The sequence below is a fragment of the Anopheles arabiensis genome, chromosome 3 (genome assembly GCF_016920715.1).
Source record: "Anopheles arabiensis isolate DONGOLA chromosome 3, AaraD3, whole genome shotgun sequence".
NCBI classification, from domain to species: Eukaryota; Metazoa; Arthropoda; class Insecta; order Diptera; family Culicidae; genus Anopheles; species Anopheles arabiensis.
In genome coordinates this window covers 88,347,400-88,365,535 of record NC_053518.1, presented here as the reverse complement: position 1 = coordinate 88,365,535, position 18,136 = coordinate 88,347,400, and the positions used below count along the sequence as shown (strand labels likewise).

At 44.1% G+C, this 18,136-nt stretch overlaps 1 protein-coding gene and 1 long non-coding RNA gene across 4 annotated transcripts in view; both read right to left on the bottom strand.

The window, feature by feature from the left end:
- LOC120900989 (matrix metalloproteinase-2) overlaps positions 1 to 18,136 on the bottom strand; it is a 264,511-nt gene that overhangs the window by 128,952 nt on the left and 117,423 nt on the right. The gene's annotated exons all lie outside the window — the stretch shown is intronic.
- The window catches only part of LOC120900992, a 120,174-nt gene that overhangs the window by 80,818 nt on the left and 21,220 nt on the right, over positions 1 to 18,136 (bottom strand). The window contains exon 2 of the long non-coding RNA XR_005739269.1: positions 4,866 to 5,304. This is a non-coding gene — a long non-coding RNA (uncharacterized LOC120900992). The remainder of the gene's footprint in view (positions 1 to 4,865; positions 5,305 to 18,136) is intronic.

Here is an 18,136-nt window from a genome sequence, read left to right as displayed (position 1 = left end):
CACGTACAGGCCAGGAAATCAACACGAGCGAAAGACGGCCGCTGTGTCGTTAAGGTGCTCAAGCGGATGGCGGTGGCGTTAGTTATCACGGGGCTTGTGTACGAATCGATATCGGCAGGCGGGTGTGTTATGATACTGCATTTACAGCGAGCAAAACGATTTTACAGATTTCCAATCGTCACAATCTCGCAAGGTCACAACGACCACGGCGACGACTTGTTGAGTTCTACTATTGAGCGGTTTTTCTTTTCTTTCCCTATTCTCGATCGGCTATCAGCAATCGTGTCTTCCGGTTATTTGCCACTAACAGGCAGCGTAGGCGAGTTGTTATCGCGATTGAATCAATAGGACGAAAATTGAATGCAAATGATACCCGGACTCCGGAGACGACGAGAGCACGTAAGATAGGCGCAGGTTTATGAGTATGGGAAGGTTAAATTAATTCAAACGCGCCCCGGAATCGACACTCGGGAGATTATCGAAGACTGGGATAAGGTTTTGAGGGTGTAATTTGTAAGAGACAAGGTCCACGCTTTGTCTTTATTGTACTGTGAGTAGTGTACGCATGTTGAGTTTTATTAACTTCGACAGCTTCATTATTTCGGTTTCATGCCGAGTTGCTAAATTGATAAGGAAGCACGGTGTGGTACGTGTTTTATTTAAAGGTTTTATTTTTGGAGATTTGCTAGTTTTGGCTGTTTAGACTTCAATGAATATCCTTGTTTCTGGGTTTAATTACATATTGTATCCGACCAAGCCTGTTATCACGTATATGTTGGTATTTTCGGTTCTTTTTCTGCTCTTAAAAACAAACCCCTGTGAAAAAGAGATGCCTTTTCGGCTTGTAATATGCCGGAAGTCATATTGCATGATAAAAAATCTTTTAAATCTCATATTAATGAATTTAAATTATTATATTCTTCTTCTTCTTCTTCTTCTTGTTCTTCACCACCAAGGTACATGGGTTAGGCTATCAGTGACTTGATTACGCATAGTAGAGTATTCAGTCCAACGTATAGTGAATACAGTACATTTACAGGATTTTCCAGAGGTTCTCATAGTTGTGGGACACTTCCTTGACTCTTTCTTAAAGGGAAGTGAACTTCATATGCTGGAAATTGGCATCCTATGGCACCCTTTTTGGATAGGCTCCTTGGAAATTGGTATTGGATTTGACCAATATGGGTGCTCCAATACCCAATAGAGTCCATTGCCCATTGCATTAAGTTCATTTCGCTTAAGAAAGAGTCAATAAAGTGTCCCACAGGTATGATAACTCCTGGAAAATCCTGTACGGGACATTAACCCATATAACAGGCATGTTGTTGAGTCGTGAAAGTAAACTACTGTGACTACAGAATCGGCTTAAACTCATACCAATTAATAAAAACATCTCCAGAGTAATTCAATTTGGAAGTGACGCACGTCTACTTTGAACGATTGGACTTACAAAATCTGATACAAAAACAGCACCTGGATGGACCAAAATCCCTGTGAAAAATCTGTACTAAAACCTATAATCTAATATTGTAATTATTAAAACCCAAATGAACATTTTTAAAAGACATTTTCAGTCCAACGATGAGGTACCAATTTCACATCTCCTATCAAATAAACGCATCATATTTCGTGTATTCTTTCTCTGTGCGCAGGTAATTGCTTAAAGTAATGAAATAACTTATGCCTTTCTTTCGCCGGCTCGTAAGACACACCCGCTGCAAAGGCTCGCGCCTGCTGGGACTGCCAAACGGTTTCGCGCACAAATTAGATCAAATCTGCACGATTCGCACGAGTTTCCGATTTCTTCCGAGGGCGGGCGGGGGACGATGGCGCGCAGTAATGAAGCTGATTGCGCCAACTGTGTCCCACTTCTACGACCACCCACCCAACTGCTTGGCGCAGCTCAACGGAAGCGAACGAAATTCGATATATTTTTCCATCCGTCTAAGCACTTAGTCCCTCTCTCCCGCGTTCTCTCTATATCTACTGCTTGCGAAACTTCCCAACTTCCCCCGAGAGCAAGAATGATCACTTTTTTTTCTCCTCCCCCTGGGCTAACAACTTACACTAAGACAATGCAATTATTTTCTTCGAGCGGGAGGAGATTGGTCGTTTATCACACATACACATACGTGTGCGTTCACGCAGAGGACATACGTTCTTCATTCAACGGGGACGAAAGGAAAAAAAGAACTTTGCTTCTTTTCTATGAGTATGTATGTGTGTATGTGTGTGAGCGCCAAGATGATTGCAGCTCCAATTTCCGATGGTCGCGGGAAAGGGGCCAGAAGCTGACCGAAACTCAGAAAGCGCAGTGAACCGGGAACCGGGGAAAATGAGCAATTATTTTTCCGGCTCCATTTTGTAAAGATTCTTATCTTACAGAATCCTTTTTTTGTTGTGGAGGGTGTTGTTGCTCCGCAAGCTTTACATTTTACCAGTATTATAAGACAAACCGATATGATGTGTATTGGTTTGCGCTCTCTTTTAAATGATTCCCTCGGTTCGGTCGGTTCATTTGCGGCCTCCCTCTCATTGGCTACCTTTCCCATCGTTGTGTGCGTTGCCTTTTTTGCCCCCGTTTTTTGCTTCATTACACTGCGAAAGTATTTTGGCCCATTCTTTGGCGCCACCACGACCGGGCCGGGGTATCAAATTACAGGTTTTTAATATCCCATTACTAAATTCGTTAGGAATTTGTGCTCATTTCCCTTTTGCTTTCCGAACACTTTCCCTCCATTTGCACGTTCTTCATCTTTAGGTTGTGTTGTGTGCGTGTTTTTTTTTTTGTGTTTTCTTGCCCAACAAATTCCTTTGCCTTTCTATATTTAAATGCTACACCGAGTGTAATGGGCAGCAGCAAAGAAGAAAAGCACCGAAACACAAAAAACACTCACCTAATTTCATTACTCCTTATAGCGTACCATTGAATGAAGGTACGTGCGTTTGGCCAGCAGAAAGCACCTCAAGAAAGACGACCCGTTAGAGCTCTGTGTGTGTGTGCCTTTCAAGCAATGTAGGCACGAGAGAGCTCCTGGTCCAACGGAACGCAACAAACGAAGCCGCCTAGTGGAAACTATTTCCAATTTTGTGTACCGTTTTTGGGAGGCTAAATCCTTCAGGGACATTTGGCGAATGGACCAACACGCACAAAAAGGTGTGACAAGGCAGCGTGGATATCACAACACAGCACACCAGCACCACACCGGCAAGAATGTGTGATGTAAATGCATAAATCCGGCTCGAAGGACCAAAACCAGCACACTTCAACGGTGCGACGGAAGGCATGATGACGGGGTGTAACATTTTTGTTGTGCGATGGTGTGCGATAAATTAGAAAACGGAGGTGAAAAATTTGCAAACACCGCAAGCATTTCGGCAAGTACCGGAACAAGTCCGGGGGGGATCACGGGAAACGATACCAAGCCAAGCCTGTTCTTCGCCGGAGGGTTTTGAAAGATGGTTTCATTTTTCATTCATTATTTTCCAATTATGTCTAATTCGTTTCCTCCCGTTCCATCTTTCCTTCAGTAAAGGGGGGACGGACACACTCACAATCAGCTAGATGGAAGATTGATTTCAAAAAATCGTCCTCTCAGCATTATTTTGAAATAAATATATATTTTTTTTATAATTACATTTCTTCCCTAAACTGCTGGCTGGGTTTGACGGGTGGAAGTAAAATTTCGTTTTAATGACACAAGAAAAGCCAAGCAAACACACACACCCACACAGCTGCAGACGAAGTGGATGGATCGAAATCCGTCCCAGATCCCAAGGATAAGCAGCGCGCGCTGGGTGAAAATTCTTTTCAAATCATATTAAATGAAAAGTATTCGCTAAAGCGCTTTGGATTAGATGAATGAAACAAACACATACACACACACATACGAACGAAAATAGGGCTTTCAGCTGAGTCTCAGAGCCATGTTTTACCCACCATTAAAGGCGCGCTTTTGATGTTTGCGGCGGAAATGAGGCTCCATTTTTGCTTCCGCTTTTTTGTTTTGCTTTTTGTAGCAAATGCGGATATTCCAGGAAAGTACATAATCTGCTTTAACTTATCAAACAGCCAGGTTGCTGCGAACGAGCCATGAAGGATGGTGTGCGGCTGTATAGACACGCATCTTTGCCGCTTCCAATTAAGCCCACACACACACACCCGCCCAATGTCGGTAATCTAATTCGCACTAAATTTTCCAACACCCAGCAGGTGTAGCAGCGAAAGCGAAACACACACACACACACACAACACGCCCTTTTTAGCATAAAAATCTAAATGTGCTTTCGCGAAACCTATTAGGAGAGCGCGCCCGCGCGCTAGGAGGCGTGCGAAGGTTCCGCTTCTCACCACCCTTTGCGGGAGATGTGTCGTGTTCGGAAAGGGAAGATTAATTAACGTTTTTATCTGCCTTTCCGCGATGGATCCTGGTGGATGGGAGGGAGGGTGAATGGTTGCTACCGGGCAACAGTGTAACAACCTGCCGCAGATATGACGAGAAATGGGTTTCATAAATTTCATCTCATTCCACGTTTTTCTTTGACCTTATCCGGTATTTTTTGGAGCGATATTTCTTTTAAAATTGTCCCGTGTAAATCTATCCTTCTCTCTTTTTCCGTTGTGCGTGTTAAGATCGGGAAGAAAATGATGGCGTGACCTACTGATTATTATCGAGAATACCGAAAGGAGCGTTATCGTAATGTTTTTCCATCCATTCCGTCCGCACAAGATTTATCACACCGACCACTCGTAGTACTTGGGGAGGAAACGTGTTTTGCAGACAACTTGCTTCTACGTTGTTGTGTGTTTTTAAATCTTCCTCTGTAAGATAATTGGAGGTGTGAACAAATCATACAAAACTCACCTATTTCAAATTTGCTGCTGCGACGTGCTGTGGCGCAGTGACTACAAATCTCCTAAACGGTTTCTAACCCCATTACGGTCACAAGATGCGAAACATTGTCGTTAGCACTCAGGGGAGGGGCAAGAATTGTCTTTCCAGTGTTGTTGGGAATGGTACTGAGTATCCCGCTCCATACGCCGTTGCCGGAAAGCGGAAGCAAATAAATTTCTTCCCCACTATCGTTCATCCCACAGCATCCGCACAGCCACCAGTCCAAAGGATGTTTCCATTTTTGCGTGCGGTTATAATTCCTTCCGCACTCGCCGTTACAAATCACACAAGCACACAACCCGCACACACCGACACAGACCCATCGATTGGTCTCCGCTTGGCTTGTCTCGCTTGCTGCGACGTGACTTGTTTGCTTTATGATGGAAATTAAAAGATCAGCAACTCTTACCTGCAACGAGAAATCGAAACAAGAAAAACACAACGTTCAGTAATGCGGCAATGAGGGAAAAACCATAAGCAGCCATACACAGCGGTGGAAAGAGCGAGATAGATTGCAAAGAGAGAGGGAATGGAATGGAGCGATGGAAAATTATCAAACCGGCTATAACGCTAACGAACGGAAACCGAAACCTGGGCGATTTGGGTAGGCGGAAAAGGGAACTTTGAGGCGATGAGCCGATCATCCGCTGCAGTTTCTTCACTTGCGTGCGTCTCTTGCTTTTCCCGTACCGTATCGGTGATTTCCGGTTCACGGTTGGGAGTTGATAAACAAATTGAGTTACATTAAAATTATGGCAAGATTAGGAAACGTTGTTTTCGCGATGTTTTGATTGCGGTTCCGGGGGACACAGGGGGGGAGGTAAAATATCAACCCTCCTCCCTCCTCCGTACAATTACGGTTGGGGGGGGGGGAGGTTGAAGTGGTACAGGGTAAATTTATACTGTTTTTTTTTTCATGGTGAAATTGAGATCACGTTTCTGGTGCTTAAAAGGCCAGGAGAGAAAACTTTGTTTATTGCTCATGAGGCGAGGTTCACGTGAACGCGGAGATTGACAAACTGGATAGGATAATTTTGTAATGTCCACTTGGTAAGTTTTGCAAATGAATTTTGCGTGTTTGGACGGTTTTCTCCGAATAAAATGTTCAATTAATGTGCAATAAATAATCCGAGAAATGATGATGAAGATGATTGAAAAAGAAAAAGCGAATCAAATTCAATGCAAGGCAAGATGTAAAGCAAACGAAATTAGATGCTCGGCAATAATAGGTTGCTTACTTTTAGAAATAAAAGTCGTACGAAAGAAAAATATGTTAGAATTGAGAAGAATATACATGTTGAAATGAAAAAAGGAGGATTAGTTGTAATTAATAATTAAAATATAATTAAAAATCATTTCAAAGCAGCGGTCGGCAAACTTTTGGGGTTAAGGGACAACTTTAATAGAATATCGAGAGCAGCGGGCCAGGATGTAGAGGGTAATTTTATTTCTTGGACCCTAATTACTACATGATAAGGTTTTATAAATTAAATAATTGGTTAATGATATCAAGCAATACGATTAGTGATATTGTTGTGATGGGAATTTAGCCAAAAATTCGTCCATAATGATTGGTCCGTCAATGCATATTACGATAATCAAAGTTGAAAGAGTTTGAACGTATAAAATGGCATACTAAAACACGTTAAATCTATCAACAGAACAATATATATGCAAAATCTAACCAAAACAATCCAAGAAAACAGTGTCCAAACTCATTTTCAAAACAAGACAACACATGTCAAACAAAACACGTCACGTAGGAGCAAAATAAGATCAGTAAACAACTAAAAAATTAGAATTAAAAGTAGAAGAAAAATCCAATAAAACCATTGAAGTAGTAAACAGAATTGAGCATTGTTTGGTTCAGGCAAACGTGAACCAAGTAGTCTTATCTAGACTCGAATTGGTTTGCAAATAATTTGTTTTCCTCTCAGTACCAAACTCACAGTGAAAAATGAAACGTCACCGGCTAAACGGGTGGTGCGAAATCAAACCTTGGAGATGTTTGGTGCCCCTCCGTACAGTGGTACCCCTTTCATACTGGCCCTCACTCATTGACAAGTGTTTCTAGCCGCACCTTAGCCACCGGGCTCTTCAAATCGCACTGTCCGAGAAATGCAAAGCACACAGGCAAACACAATCAGAAGAGCAAACACACGGAGCACACCTGCGAGAGATGGCCTGGCGATGGCGACAAAAGAAGCACACCAAACCAAACCAAAACAAACCGCACATGCTTTCATAAATTTCCCTTCCCGGGGTGGTTGCTGTGCACATAATTTAGCATCGAGCTTTTGCCGAGTGGTTGTTCCCCCCTGCCCCCCCATTCTTCTTTTAAATCACTCTCCGCCAACTGGACTGGGCACACTGGTCCGGGAGTGGGTTTTGTAGAGGTGGGAAAAGACAAATTTATTCCTTTTAAGCGCAGGACATAATTCCATTACTCTTCTTGCTCGGGAAACCGTACATAACGTTCTTTGTGGTGGATGATGGTGGAGGCACAGTCAGCTGGGCTTATCATTTCATAAAATGCGACACACATGCACACCCAGGTAACATTATAATGCACCGGGTAAGAAGTGTACAAGCGGAACACGGAGCGAAACAAATACTCCTTGAAACAGCTCGTGCAAAAACACACATAAAATGCCTGAATAGAAGTGCACAGCAACGTAGCCAAGAGGCGGACAGAACGCTTGACTGTCCGAAAAGAAAACTCGCTCAAGAAACGTCCTCCGTCCGTTGGAAAAGGGTGTGAGAACGAAATACCTAACCAAAATACCAGCAGAAGAAGCAGGTCTTCTTCCCCGATCGATCGAACTCCGGTTGCGCTCGTTTGGTTTAGCGGCACTCGGCCCCGGCGGAATGGAGCGGAATGTGGCCGTGTTTTCCGGGCTCGGTTCGTCTTCCTGGAATGCGACCATCGCCCGATATTGCTTCACACGCCGAATGGATTGCTGCTTCGAAAGGAATGGGCAAAACAGATCCGGAGAAACTTCCACCATTGGTGCATTTTTCTTCCGCCGCTTAAAGTCGTCCTCCAAAACGACGAATTCGAGTGGCTCAAAGCTGAATTCTCCTTCCATGGAAAAGTTAATCCACTATCGAGTAATTTAACTCACACACACACGCGCGCACAGACACCCATCTCACTGTCATCCGATTCGCTGCCGGCTGCCAGAGTACGATTCTAAAGTTTGACGCATAACACATACTGCGGCAATCGGAGTTTTCCTACTGCGGAGCGGAGTAACAGCAACCAAAACTTTCAGTTCAGCAGTTTGCTTACCGCGCGAGATTATTTTCTTTATTTTTTTCTTGCTTCTTCTTTGCGCAACATGCGAAGGAAACGTTAAACATAGTTCTTAGCGTTCGAGAACTAGTAGTAGTTTCGTTTGCGGCTCGGAGAACGGGTGGAAGTTACGTTCCGTTAAGGTGCACTCGTTTGCATAATGAATCGATCGATCGGGTTTGTTTGCTGACTTTTGCTGACTCGATCATTACGACACGCACCGAGGGAAGCTGCTAATGGTGTTCGTGAGGGTTTAGATGTAAACTAATTAAAGCATTTTTGTTGCACTCAAATGTTTCCAGTAATTGTATAAAGCTTACAAAATTAACTTATGTTCCTGTGCCAACGACAGCGAGAAAGTGCTCACGGTATGTCAGGTTTTTAGCAGCTATGAACATGAAATGGCTTTAGCTGCGGAATAAATCTTAACCAAACAATTAAAGAAAACATTCATTCCTCGCTCACCAAAAGATGGGAAAGTCTTTTTGGCAGAATTTCGCCTCCAAAAATGAGCAAAACCTTTTCCACGAAGTGCGACAAAAAGTGATCCGTTTTCTTCTCGCCGCGTCGTAACACATTGTCTGGTACCATTCCTTGGAAGAGTAAGCTAAGCGTGACGCGAAAACCAGCGAGTGTTTACACACAGTGTCCCACCAGTCCCACCGTGTCCCTTCGAATGACACACACACACACACACACACAACCACTTCAACTGGCCCTTTTGCTGCCACATCACTCGGTTACGGGTTCTCGGGAATTACCAGTAATCTGCTCCAAAAAGTCCATCCTTTGTCAGTTTTTTTTCATCTCAACAGTAAGTTCCACTTCCAGCTCTCTCCAGGAAGTAATTTATAATTGAAAGCCAAAAAATACACACACACACAAATGGATATCAGTTTACCAACAACAGAAAGGAGGAGAAGCAAAAGCTGTGCTGGACCAAATTAGGTGAAATGAAATCCCCGCGTTCGTGTTCGTTGTCCGTGGTTCACACAAGGAGCAAAATCCTGTGGTGGATGAGTTCTTGCCGCCACCACACCCTGCAAACAAAAAAAGCCTTATTTCCACGAATTGCCAGACCGACCAACCTCACCGGGCCTCATCAGGCCTCAATGACACCGCGATGGGTTTTGGGGAGCTGCCTCAACCGGGGCCTCCAAAATTTATGCACTTGTTTGCCCACCAGGGCACAGGGGTCCTGGCTGGATCTTGGCCGGGTTTTTGCGAACAAGGGCCGATGCCAAGGGCTAGCCAAAGGGTTAGGATAAATATGATGAGCTGCCTTGTTTTTTAATTAATTTCACCGGCCATTTCCTTCTTGGGGATTGTTGCTCCCTTTCGTTTTGTATCATCAGTAGACAACAAAAAACAAACCAGAGGCAACCAGATGATGAAAAAGACAATACAAAACTGTGAGATTTCTGAAGCGAAAAAAAAGAGAAAATTGAGTTCGACGAGACGCTCAAGCCTCAAGGCAAAGTTCGGCAAACGATCAAAAACTTTCACACAGAAAAGGGGTAATAGATTGGAAAATGAGATTGCACAAAGACAGATGAGCGAGCGTTTGACGTTGAGTAGGGGAGAGAGAGAGAGAGAGACTTTATCGAATAATAACAACAAGATGAAGAACGCAAAAAAAACCCGAAAGAAAGTAAGACGAATGATGGGACATTGCCAAACTTAGGTGAAAGTTCGCCCAATTTCACCGAAAGGGAACAACAGACGAAGAAACACACTACAAAAAAAACTAGAGCACAGTTGCGATGCTACTCAATAATTTAAACTTGTCACATAGCAAGCCCAAAATTTGGAAGGGTTACGCGAAAAGAAAGTGAAGCCATTATTATGATTGGCCTCTGGTCGAAGTTTTGACGTACGCTTCATTTTTTGCCCGTTGTCATTGCCAAATAAGCAGACACACAGCAGTGACATCCCATTGCGCCACAAAACCGTTTCATCCGAGTAGACAGTTTAAGAGGGATGTCATTTGTCCCGGCCGAATTTTGCACTCACGTTTCCTTTTGCCGTCAAAAGGCCCCCCCCCCTCCTCCGCCATGCTATCAAAAATCGAACTTTTACCAAACTTTGGCTCAACTCTTCAACCGAACCCGAACGGCTCCCTACACTGCTATGTGCAATGGCCGATAATTATCATTCATCCGCAGTGCAGTACCGCTTGGTAGAATTCGAAATTACCGCTGCCGGGTTAACGTGGCAGTGACAGTTCAACTGTCAGGTGGCCGTATTTTTTGGCGCGGGATTTTTCCCCTCATCAGAGCCCCACCACCACCACCACACAATGGTGCAGCGGCAGTCAGTATGGCGCAAATGTCAAAAACAAAACAATCATCTCCCCCCCCAAAAAATGTGTGTCGGGCGGGGTCCGTGCAAAGCCATTTTGCCATTTTTGCCAGCCACAATGGATGCGCCATATATCCACTATGAACGTAATAAAAGTGTTCAATTGCTTGACAAACCTGTCCGATGCGAATGTGGCGCCAAGAAATGTCACCGACATAAGGGAGAGGAGCGAATGAATCTTTAATGCCATTCTGTGCGGCAAACGATGCATCTTGAGCAAGAGATGTGTGCACATTTGGGTTGCGGTCGATTGTTTTATTTTTGGTCCTTCGAACCGGATTGCCACGTGGTGTAATGGTTGCTTCATAGAGAGTTCGATTGACAGACAATGTAAGCTTAAAACTATATCTACTCTAAGGTTTCTTATGTACTTTGGACAGTTTTTCTTTCAATTTATTGACTATTTGTATGCCATTAAACCAGACAGTTCATACCAATATATATGGAAAACTGTCAAAATACCTTGGAAAAGTGCCTAAATGCCTCAGAATCCGCTGTAATACGGTCAGCGTGTACCATTACCGCAAACAAATCTGTGGGCATTGCACCAAGCGCCCATTAATAAAAGTCAGCAGTTAATTTATACCAGTAAATGTATGTATTTCACACATGTACTTGCAAATGTGCAATGCTTGTTAATGTATTGTGCAAGCGGCAAATAAAGCAATTGGAAGCGTCAGAAAAAATGGATACACAAAGAACAAATGCAACAATCAAACCTGCAAATTGAACGTTTATAACAAACCATCTCGTGTTTTTGATTCCCCTTTTGTTCATTGTGAATTATAACATAAATAACAACATTCGAAACAAAGCGTGGAACGATGCGTTGCCCATTTTATTGCTACCGATATGGAGAGACAGCTCGAGTTCTGACTTTATTTGAATAGTGGAAGTGAAGTGGTCATGAAGTTCTAATTAATCCAAACTGCGTAACACATATATTTTGAGTAAAATGAAATTTTGTTTCCCTGTTGACCAAACAAGTAGCAATTCAATTATAATAAAGCTCAACCATCATTGACCGATTCGGTTCGTTTCATCACCAAGCAAACTAATCAAAACACGATTCCATTCCCCATAATGTGTTGCAAAACTATCAACGGCTAACAGAATCTCAACTGACTACTGAAGTACTAATTTAGCTGAAATAGTTTGATCACCCAATCACCAAACAGAATTTGATTAGGCATACCCCGCACCGCATCGCTCATCGATCGTACTGAAAAACCACTCCAAACCAACATTCATTTTTGGTTAGCAATCGATTCGAGTGATACACTTCACACGATCGTGCTGAGCTTCGGTCCATTGCTCGGCGCTTTCATGCCGCACAGTGTCCCGTGGCCGTCGTGCACTGTCGAGCCCGACTGCCAACATCCGGATGAGCTGAAAATTATGCAAATCCTTCGGTCGTGATGATTTTCTAATACCGACCTACCATCGCCAGCACACGGCAGCCGACCAATTCATCCTTCAAGCTGTGTGTGCAGCCTTTCTTAGCGCAAAAGTTCGATCTTTGCTGTGGGGTATGTCGAGCAGTTGGCCGACCCGACCCGGCGCTTTCAGGGAAATCTTCATCGACCTAAACCATAAACCCCGGTGTGCTCTCTAATCTCGCTGTGCTCTCTGTAATCCTTTCTGTCGCTATCGCTGCTGCAGTGCAGAAAATGAAGCAGAAAGAGTGAATAAACCTAACAGCACAACCCAACCCAGCAGACTGACACGGAAAAGATTCACCATCTCCCCCGGTCCGGAGGGGTCAGCTTCCGATTGATGTGATGGAAAATCGGTTTTACAAACGCCCAAGCTGGTCCGGATTCGGTGGCGTGATGGGACGCTCTTTGTGCCTCTGTGTGTGTCTGTGTGTGTGTTTTAATGTGACCTCATCCCAATTTAGCTCATTTTCCAGCCCATCGGTAGCATCGCGCCACCGGCACCTGCACCGTGCGTCGGTGCCGAGTTGTCGATTTTAATTATATTCATGGCCCAGGTGAGATTAACATATTTATTGCATTATTTTCCGAATCCCTGATTTTACGCGCCCACGAGTTACAAGGGCGCTCTCCACCGAAGCAAAATGGAGACCCGATATTCTGCTGGCGCCATATTTATTGCGTCCCCTGCCCACCCCTTGGCGTCACGGCGTCATAATTAAATTTTGATTGTGTAAACCCATCGTGAGACCGCAACGGAACAAAAAAAAAAAGAAAATACCTTTTCCTAGCCAGTTTTGTATCGATCAGTAAGCCGATTTTGATGCGTAATACACGCGTCGCGGTAGTGGTGCACTCTCACCTAAATCAATAATTCAACCCAACAGCTTGATAATGATGGTCAACAGTACAAACCCCAGTGCTTAATGATGGCGCATGGCACACTTTGATGCACATTAAACTGGCGAGCAGTGGGGCAGTCCAGCGCGGGCTGCGGCTTTGCAAAACTACGTCATGGGTCAGTGAAACGTCACAAAGTGGCAAATTTCAAAATGCCGCTTAAAACATACTGCCAAACAGGATGATGCACTCAAGATAAAGCTGAACACCACTTCACATACGCTAATTAGCAAGTTCATTGTCGAGGTAGTTTGGTCGAGCGGTGTGTGAGTGTGAGCGTATAGGCGCACTTTTCCATCGGGGAGCCAGCTGAACACGTGTGCTCTTTTCAATGCAATTAACTTATAATTAAATGATGCTCTGTGAGCTGTGATTGCAATTTATCGATCGCTGATTTCGATGCTTTTTTTTACTGCCTTCCCCATTCTAACCTTCGCCTCCTTCCTCCTCCATCGGACAGTGTAAACGACGCTTCATCCTAAATGAGCTTCTACTGAGTGAGTGCTTTGTGTCGCTACTAATTACAACCGAAACACACGCCGGTACAGCAACAGCAGCAGCAGCGTGGAAAACGTGTCAGTAAATTTATCTCACTTCCTAGAAGGCTGGCTGATGAGAGGAGCGATAAAAACGCGCTCAGAAACGGAATCGGATCTTACACCATCTATTCCGAGGGTCTGCTTTCTTCCCCCATTCGGATCATCACCACGAACGGTTTCTTATTAGGGAAGGTTCTTCTCCGTGTGCACTTCGCACATCTGTCTGTGCAGGAAAAAAACACCTTTTATCTACAAAATCTCTTACCATTGGAGCTGCTTCTCTTTACCCACAACGCAGCCATGATAATTATACTCATGCAAAAAGCACCGCATAAATCTAATTAGCACCGGTTGGGGCAGCCTCCCAACATTCCCTGCCCGCAATCTTGGCTCCGCGTTCGCTCGGCGATGGTCGCTAACGTCCCGGGCCCTGGTTGTTGTACCAGGTGTCGGTGTAATGTGTCCACCGTTGTTTGTGTCACGGCGTTTCTCGTTAAAGTAGCAGCACGCAGAAGGGGCAAGGCGCAAGCAAGTGTACAATCTAGGTGAAAATTTATTGGCTCGTACATAGTGTGAGGGGGGGGGGGGAAGTGGTGCCCGGTAATGGTGCAGGGTTTTCATTTTTTCCCGTACTAAGACAGGAGCACGATGCTGGAGCGGGTTGAGCTTTTAACAGGAATAATCCGGTGCTACTAACGCGGCTTGTACACAGGGTTGTCAAAGTTAGGAGGCACTAACATTAAGTTAAGGTAAATGATATAACCTTTTACTCTAGTTAGTCTTTTATTGAATCCTTAAATCTGATAAGAATGTGTTAAATTAACGAACATATTTATCTTTCTTTTCCCATTGGAATACTTGAGTGGTCTGTTCAAACCCAATAGAAGACATCTTTTCCCTTATTTTTTTTAAAATAACAATCAAATGATCAAAAACCTGCCATGATTCGAACAGTATATTTTCAAAACTGCTTGTAAAAGTAAGGCCCTAGTACCAATATGGACAAAATAGAGGTATTACATGCTCAAAACTGGATTTGATGAGTAGAACAGTGGAGCAGGAGTTGAAGAGATGCGACTTACAAGACGAGAGTGCTACTAACATTTAATGTATTTAATGTATTTCTGAGTTGCAAACCTTAGTAATAATAGTTAGATCCGTACTGCGTATTTCAGAAATTAGTCCCTAATAATTGTCGGTTTCTAGTGGTTGGCCTGTTTACATTTAAATTAATTTGTTCCAATATTTCCGGACAGTCATTCTTTCCACAAAGTAGGTCAGCAGTAAACAGCAGCTTGGGCACATTTCTTCTTCTAGCCGCAAGAGTCTCTAATCCTAGCAGTAAACGCCGTGATTGGTATGGTGACAAAGTGCTACTGTCACTCCACTGAAGTAGCCATATCGCAAAACGCGTGAATTTGCGTTGGATTCTTTCCATTATCTTTTTCCAAACTTCTGCAGATGCACACCGGACAATTGAGCAGTACTCCGGTATAGGCCTTACTAATGCACAGTACAAAGTATTCACATACACTGGGTCGTTGAATTCCCTCGACACTTCAAACAATAAACCTACAGTTCTGTTTGCTCTCTTGATATATTGAACATAAATGAAACTAATCAAACACCAATCGTGTTCTTTTCAAGCACCATTTAATGTCAAAACGAGTACCTTAAACACACACATTCAACAAGCAGTTTCCTATAATTTCTTCTTAGTAAAACTGCTTCTAATGATCCCACCTTCAAATGCCTTCGTTTGACATTCCTGCCCATGCTGCGAGGTGTGTACTTGTGCCAGCTTTTGCAACACAGCAAGAACCACTGGTTAACAAGCAAACTACCCGTTGTTTGGACGCTTTGGTAAGGGTAGCGTGACAATGCAATGGTAGAGGACTGGTACTTTCTGAGAGAGGGACAAAAAAAAAACGTCCTAGACCTTTTTTGTTTATTCATGACGCAGTGTGCCAACGTTGAGATAAAGACTCAACTCTCATTTTCCCATCGGGGGTTTGGTCCGTTTTGGTCCCTATTTTTTCTACTTTTTTTATCGTGTATCGTGTGTTCGGTTCCTCCAAAGAGCACGACCAGCAAGCTCAAGGATACAGCGGTACACCATCCCTGCTCATCGTTTGAAGGTTCGGTTAGGAGGATCAAGATAGCGTCGGGATGCCCACAATGCCTTAAGCACGTTTCGTGTCCTTTCCTTTTTTGTGTTGCTGTTGTTGTTGTTCTTGTTGTTGTTGGGACACAACAATTGAAATGAATTCGGGCAGCACACAGGGAGCGAACGGCCGCAACGGCCGCTGTTTCAGTGCTTCTGCTGCCACCCGTCACACAGGTGAGAACAACAACAAGTGATACAATTCGGCTCACGAACAAAGCGGTACCGTTCCCGGAGGGGGCGAGAGAGTTGGGAAAAGTCATCGAACAGCAGGCAATCGATCGGGGCGCGGAAAGGCACTTTTCTTTTCCGAATGTTTTTTTCTTTCTTTCTTTTTTCCGCTTTTGCTACTGCTTTGTTGCCCCGTGCCACACAAGCACACACACACACAGGTATTATTTGTTGCCGTTTCTCGTTTTCCAAATTTCCTCCCTCTATTATCCTTCCCCACCGGGGAAAGCAAAGTAGCAACACAGAAGTGGTGGTTGTTGGTTGCTGTTTTTCAAAACCTCATAAATTCGGCATTCGTGCTCTTTCGTTTAACAAATTGCCCAATAATTTATTCATCGCGGTGAATTGAAATGAATAAAACATTTGCAGCGTGTGAGCAGCAGAATGGTGTGTTCGATTTTTGCTATATCTCGTGTGTGCGTTTTCTTCCTTGATTTCTTCCGATGATCTGGGCGTGCGTGTGTGCGGTATGCATTTCCCTGTATTGCTAGGGATTGGAGTTTGGTGGAATGGATTTATTTTCCTTTCCGATTTTCCCCGCAAACCATATAGGTATGTTATACTGATCGATTACTTTTTACGAAGCGTTAGAAATATGTAAAACAAATGCTAATAAACAATTTCACAGCCTATAAGCTGTAAAGTGTATAATAAAAAATAATCAAAAATAAACAGGAGAAAGGGAGAGCTTTGAAAGCATTGCCAATCAAGTGGTGAAACCGCTTCCCAACCATGCGAGATGCGAGAAATAATTTTGCAATTAAAACCAAACATTAGCCACCGACCCGGAACGCGATCCGATCGTTCCCAATTATCAGCATCGCAGCGGTACTGCTACTGACCCATGGAATTCTGTCCGATTGATGTTTCCATTAATTGTCTGCCCGAATGACAGAACCATCTCTCTCTCTCTCTCTGCGCACTCTGACCACACTCTGCCAACAGCAGTAGAAACCAGAAAAGCAAACCAGAAATGGTTGTGGTTTACCGAAACGCCCTTACCAAAAGCAAAACGAAAAAAGGGGCAACATACATTCTACACTTTGATGAAACGTTTTTCCAAATCCAGCTGCTAGTGGGTGAGAGAGATGTTATTATTTAAAAATACACCTTTCACTTCCGCCCAGCTGCCAGAAGCTCGCCAGATCTGATCGGATTGTAATAAACCGATTATGGGAATGTTAATCATACAGCACAACGAATCCACAAACGGAATGTACATGCTACCTACATGTACACCCCACCCCGATCGTTTGGTAGATGCTTTATTCCTATGCATCCCACCGCCATGGAATCAACACCGCCACGCGCACGTGTTCCGGGATCAACGGGGTGATAATGGCGCGTTTCCATATCCTACCTTCGTTGTTACAAAAGCCGGCCGGATAAGCTCTCTTCCATCACATTGCACCCAACACACACCCAACACACTATGAACTCCAACTGATTATCATTATCAATTCCATTCTCATCCCATTAGCATCTGCCGCGACCCGCGCCAGTCCGCCCGTCGTGTCCCCCTCCGGCAAACCGAAAACATATGCACCTCTTTAGCCCAGCCCCTGTCGATAATGATGACATGAAAGCCATCCGATGAAAACAATAACAATCTCTGGGATTTCGCACTCGCACACAACAACGAGAGCACTGGGCGCACCTGGCCAGTGTCCCCGTGCCGTTAATAGCCGTCCCGGCTCATGTCCTTGCTAGTGTGTTTTTGGTTGTGTGTGTGTGTGCGAGAGTTTGACTCGTACGTGACCCATGGGTGCCATTGGGGGGGTGCGCTGCTCTATTTGCCCTGCTGCCAGTGCCACTGACCAGAGAGGATAATCGTAATACTCATTATCCGCGGCAGGGCATCGACCACCGTCGCGCTGTTTCCGCCCAGCCTGCCTCAGGTGAAAAATGGACAGAAGCTTTCAAGCCACCGTAACTGTTGCAGTCATAAATGCCGGCATGCCTCGACGAGGGTAAACAAGGATGTGTTCCCTCTAACCTTTCCAAAATTACGTTACAAAGATTGAGCGTTACAAGTTAGCCTCGCTGCGCGGGTTGCACTGGTACACTGTTTAAACGAAGCTACCGTAATTTGACCTTAAGTTGAACTTTTTCCTTAATTGAAGCATAGAAAATGTTACATTGCACAATGTTGGATGTAAAAAGGCTAAACATATTGACCAAAAAAGCTCACAATAGGTAATGTGGCAAATTGGGAGTAATGATGTGGAGCTCTCTGGAGTGTTCTAACGAATCTAGTCTGTGTCTGGTTATTGGAGTGACGATTAGGAGTCCAATTCCGAATTCTTCAAAACCGT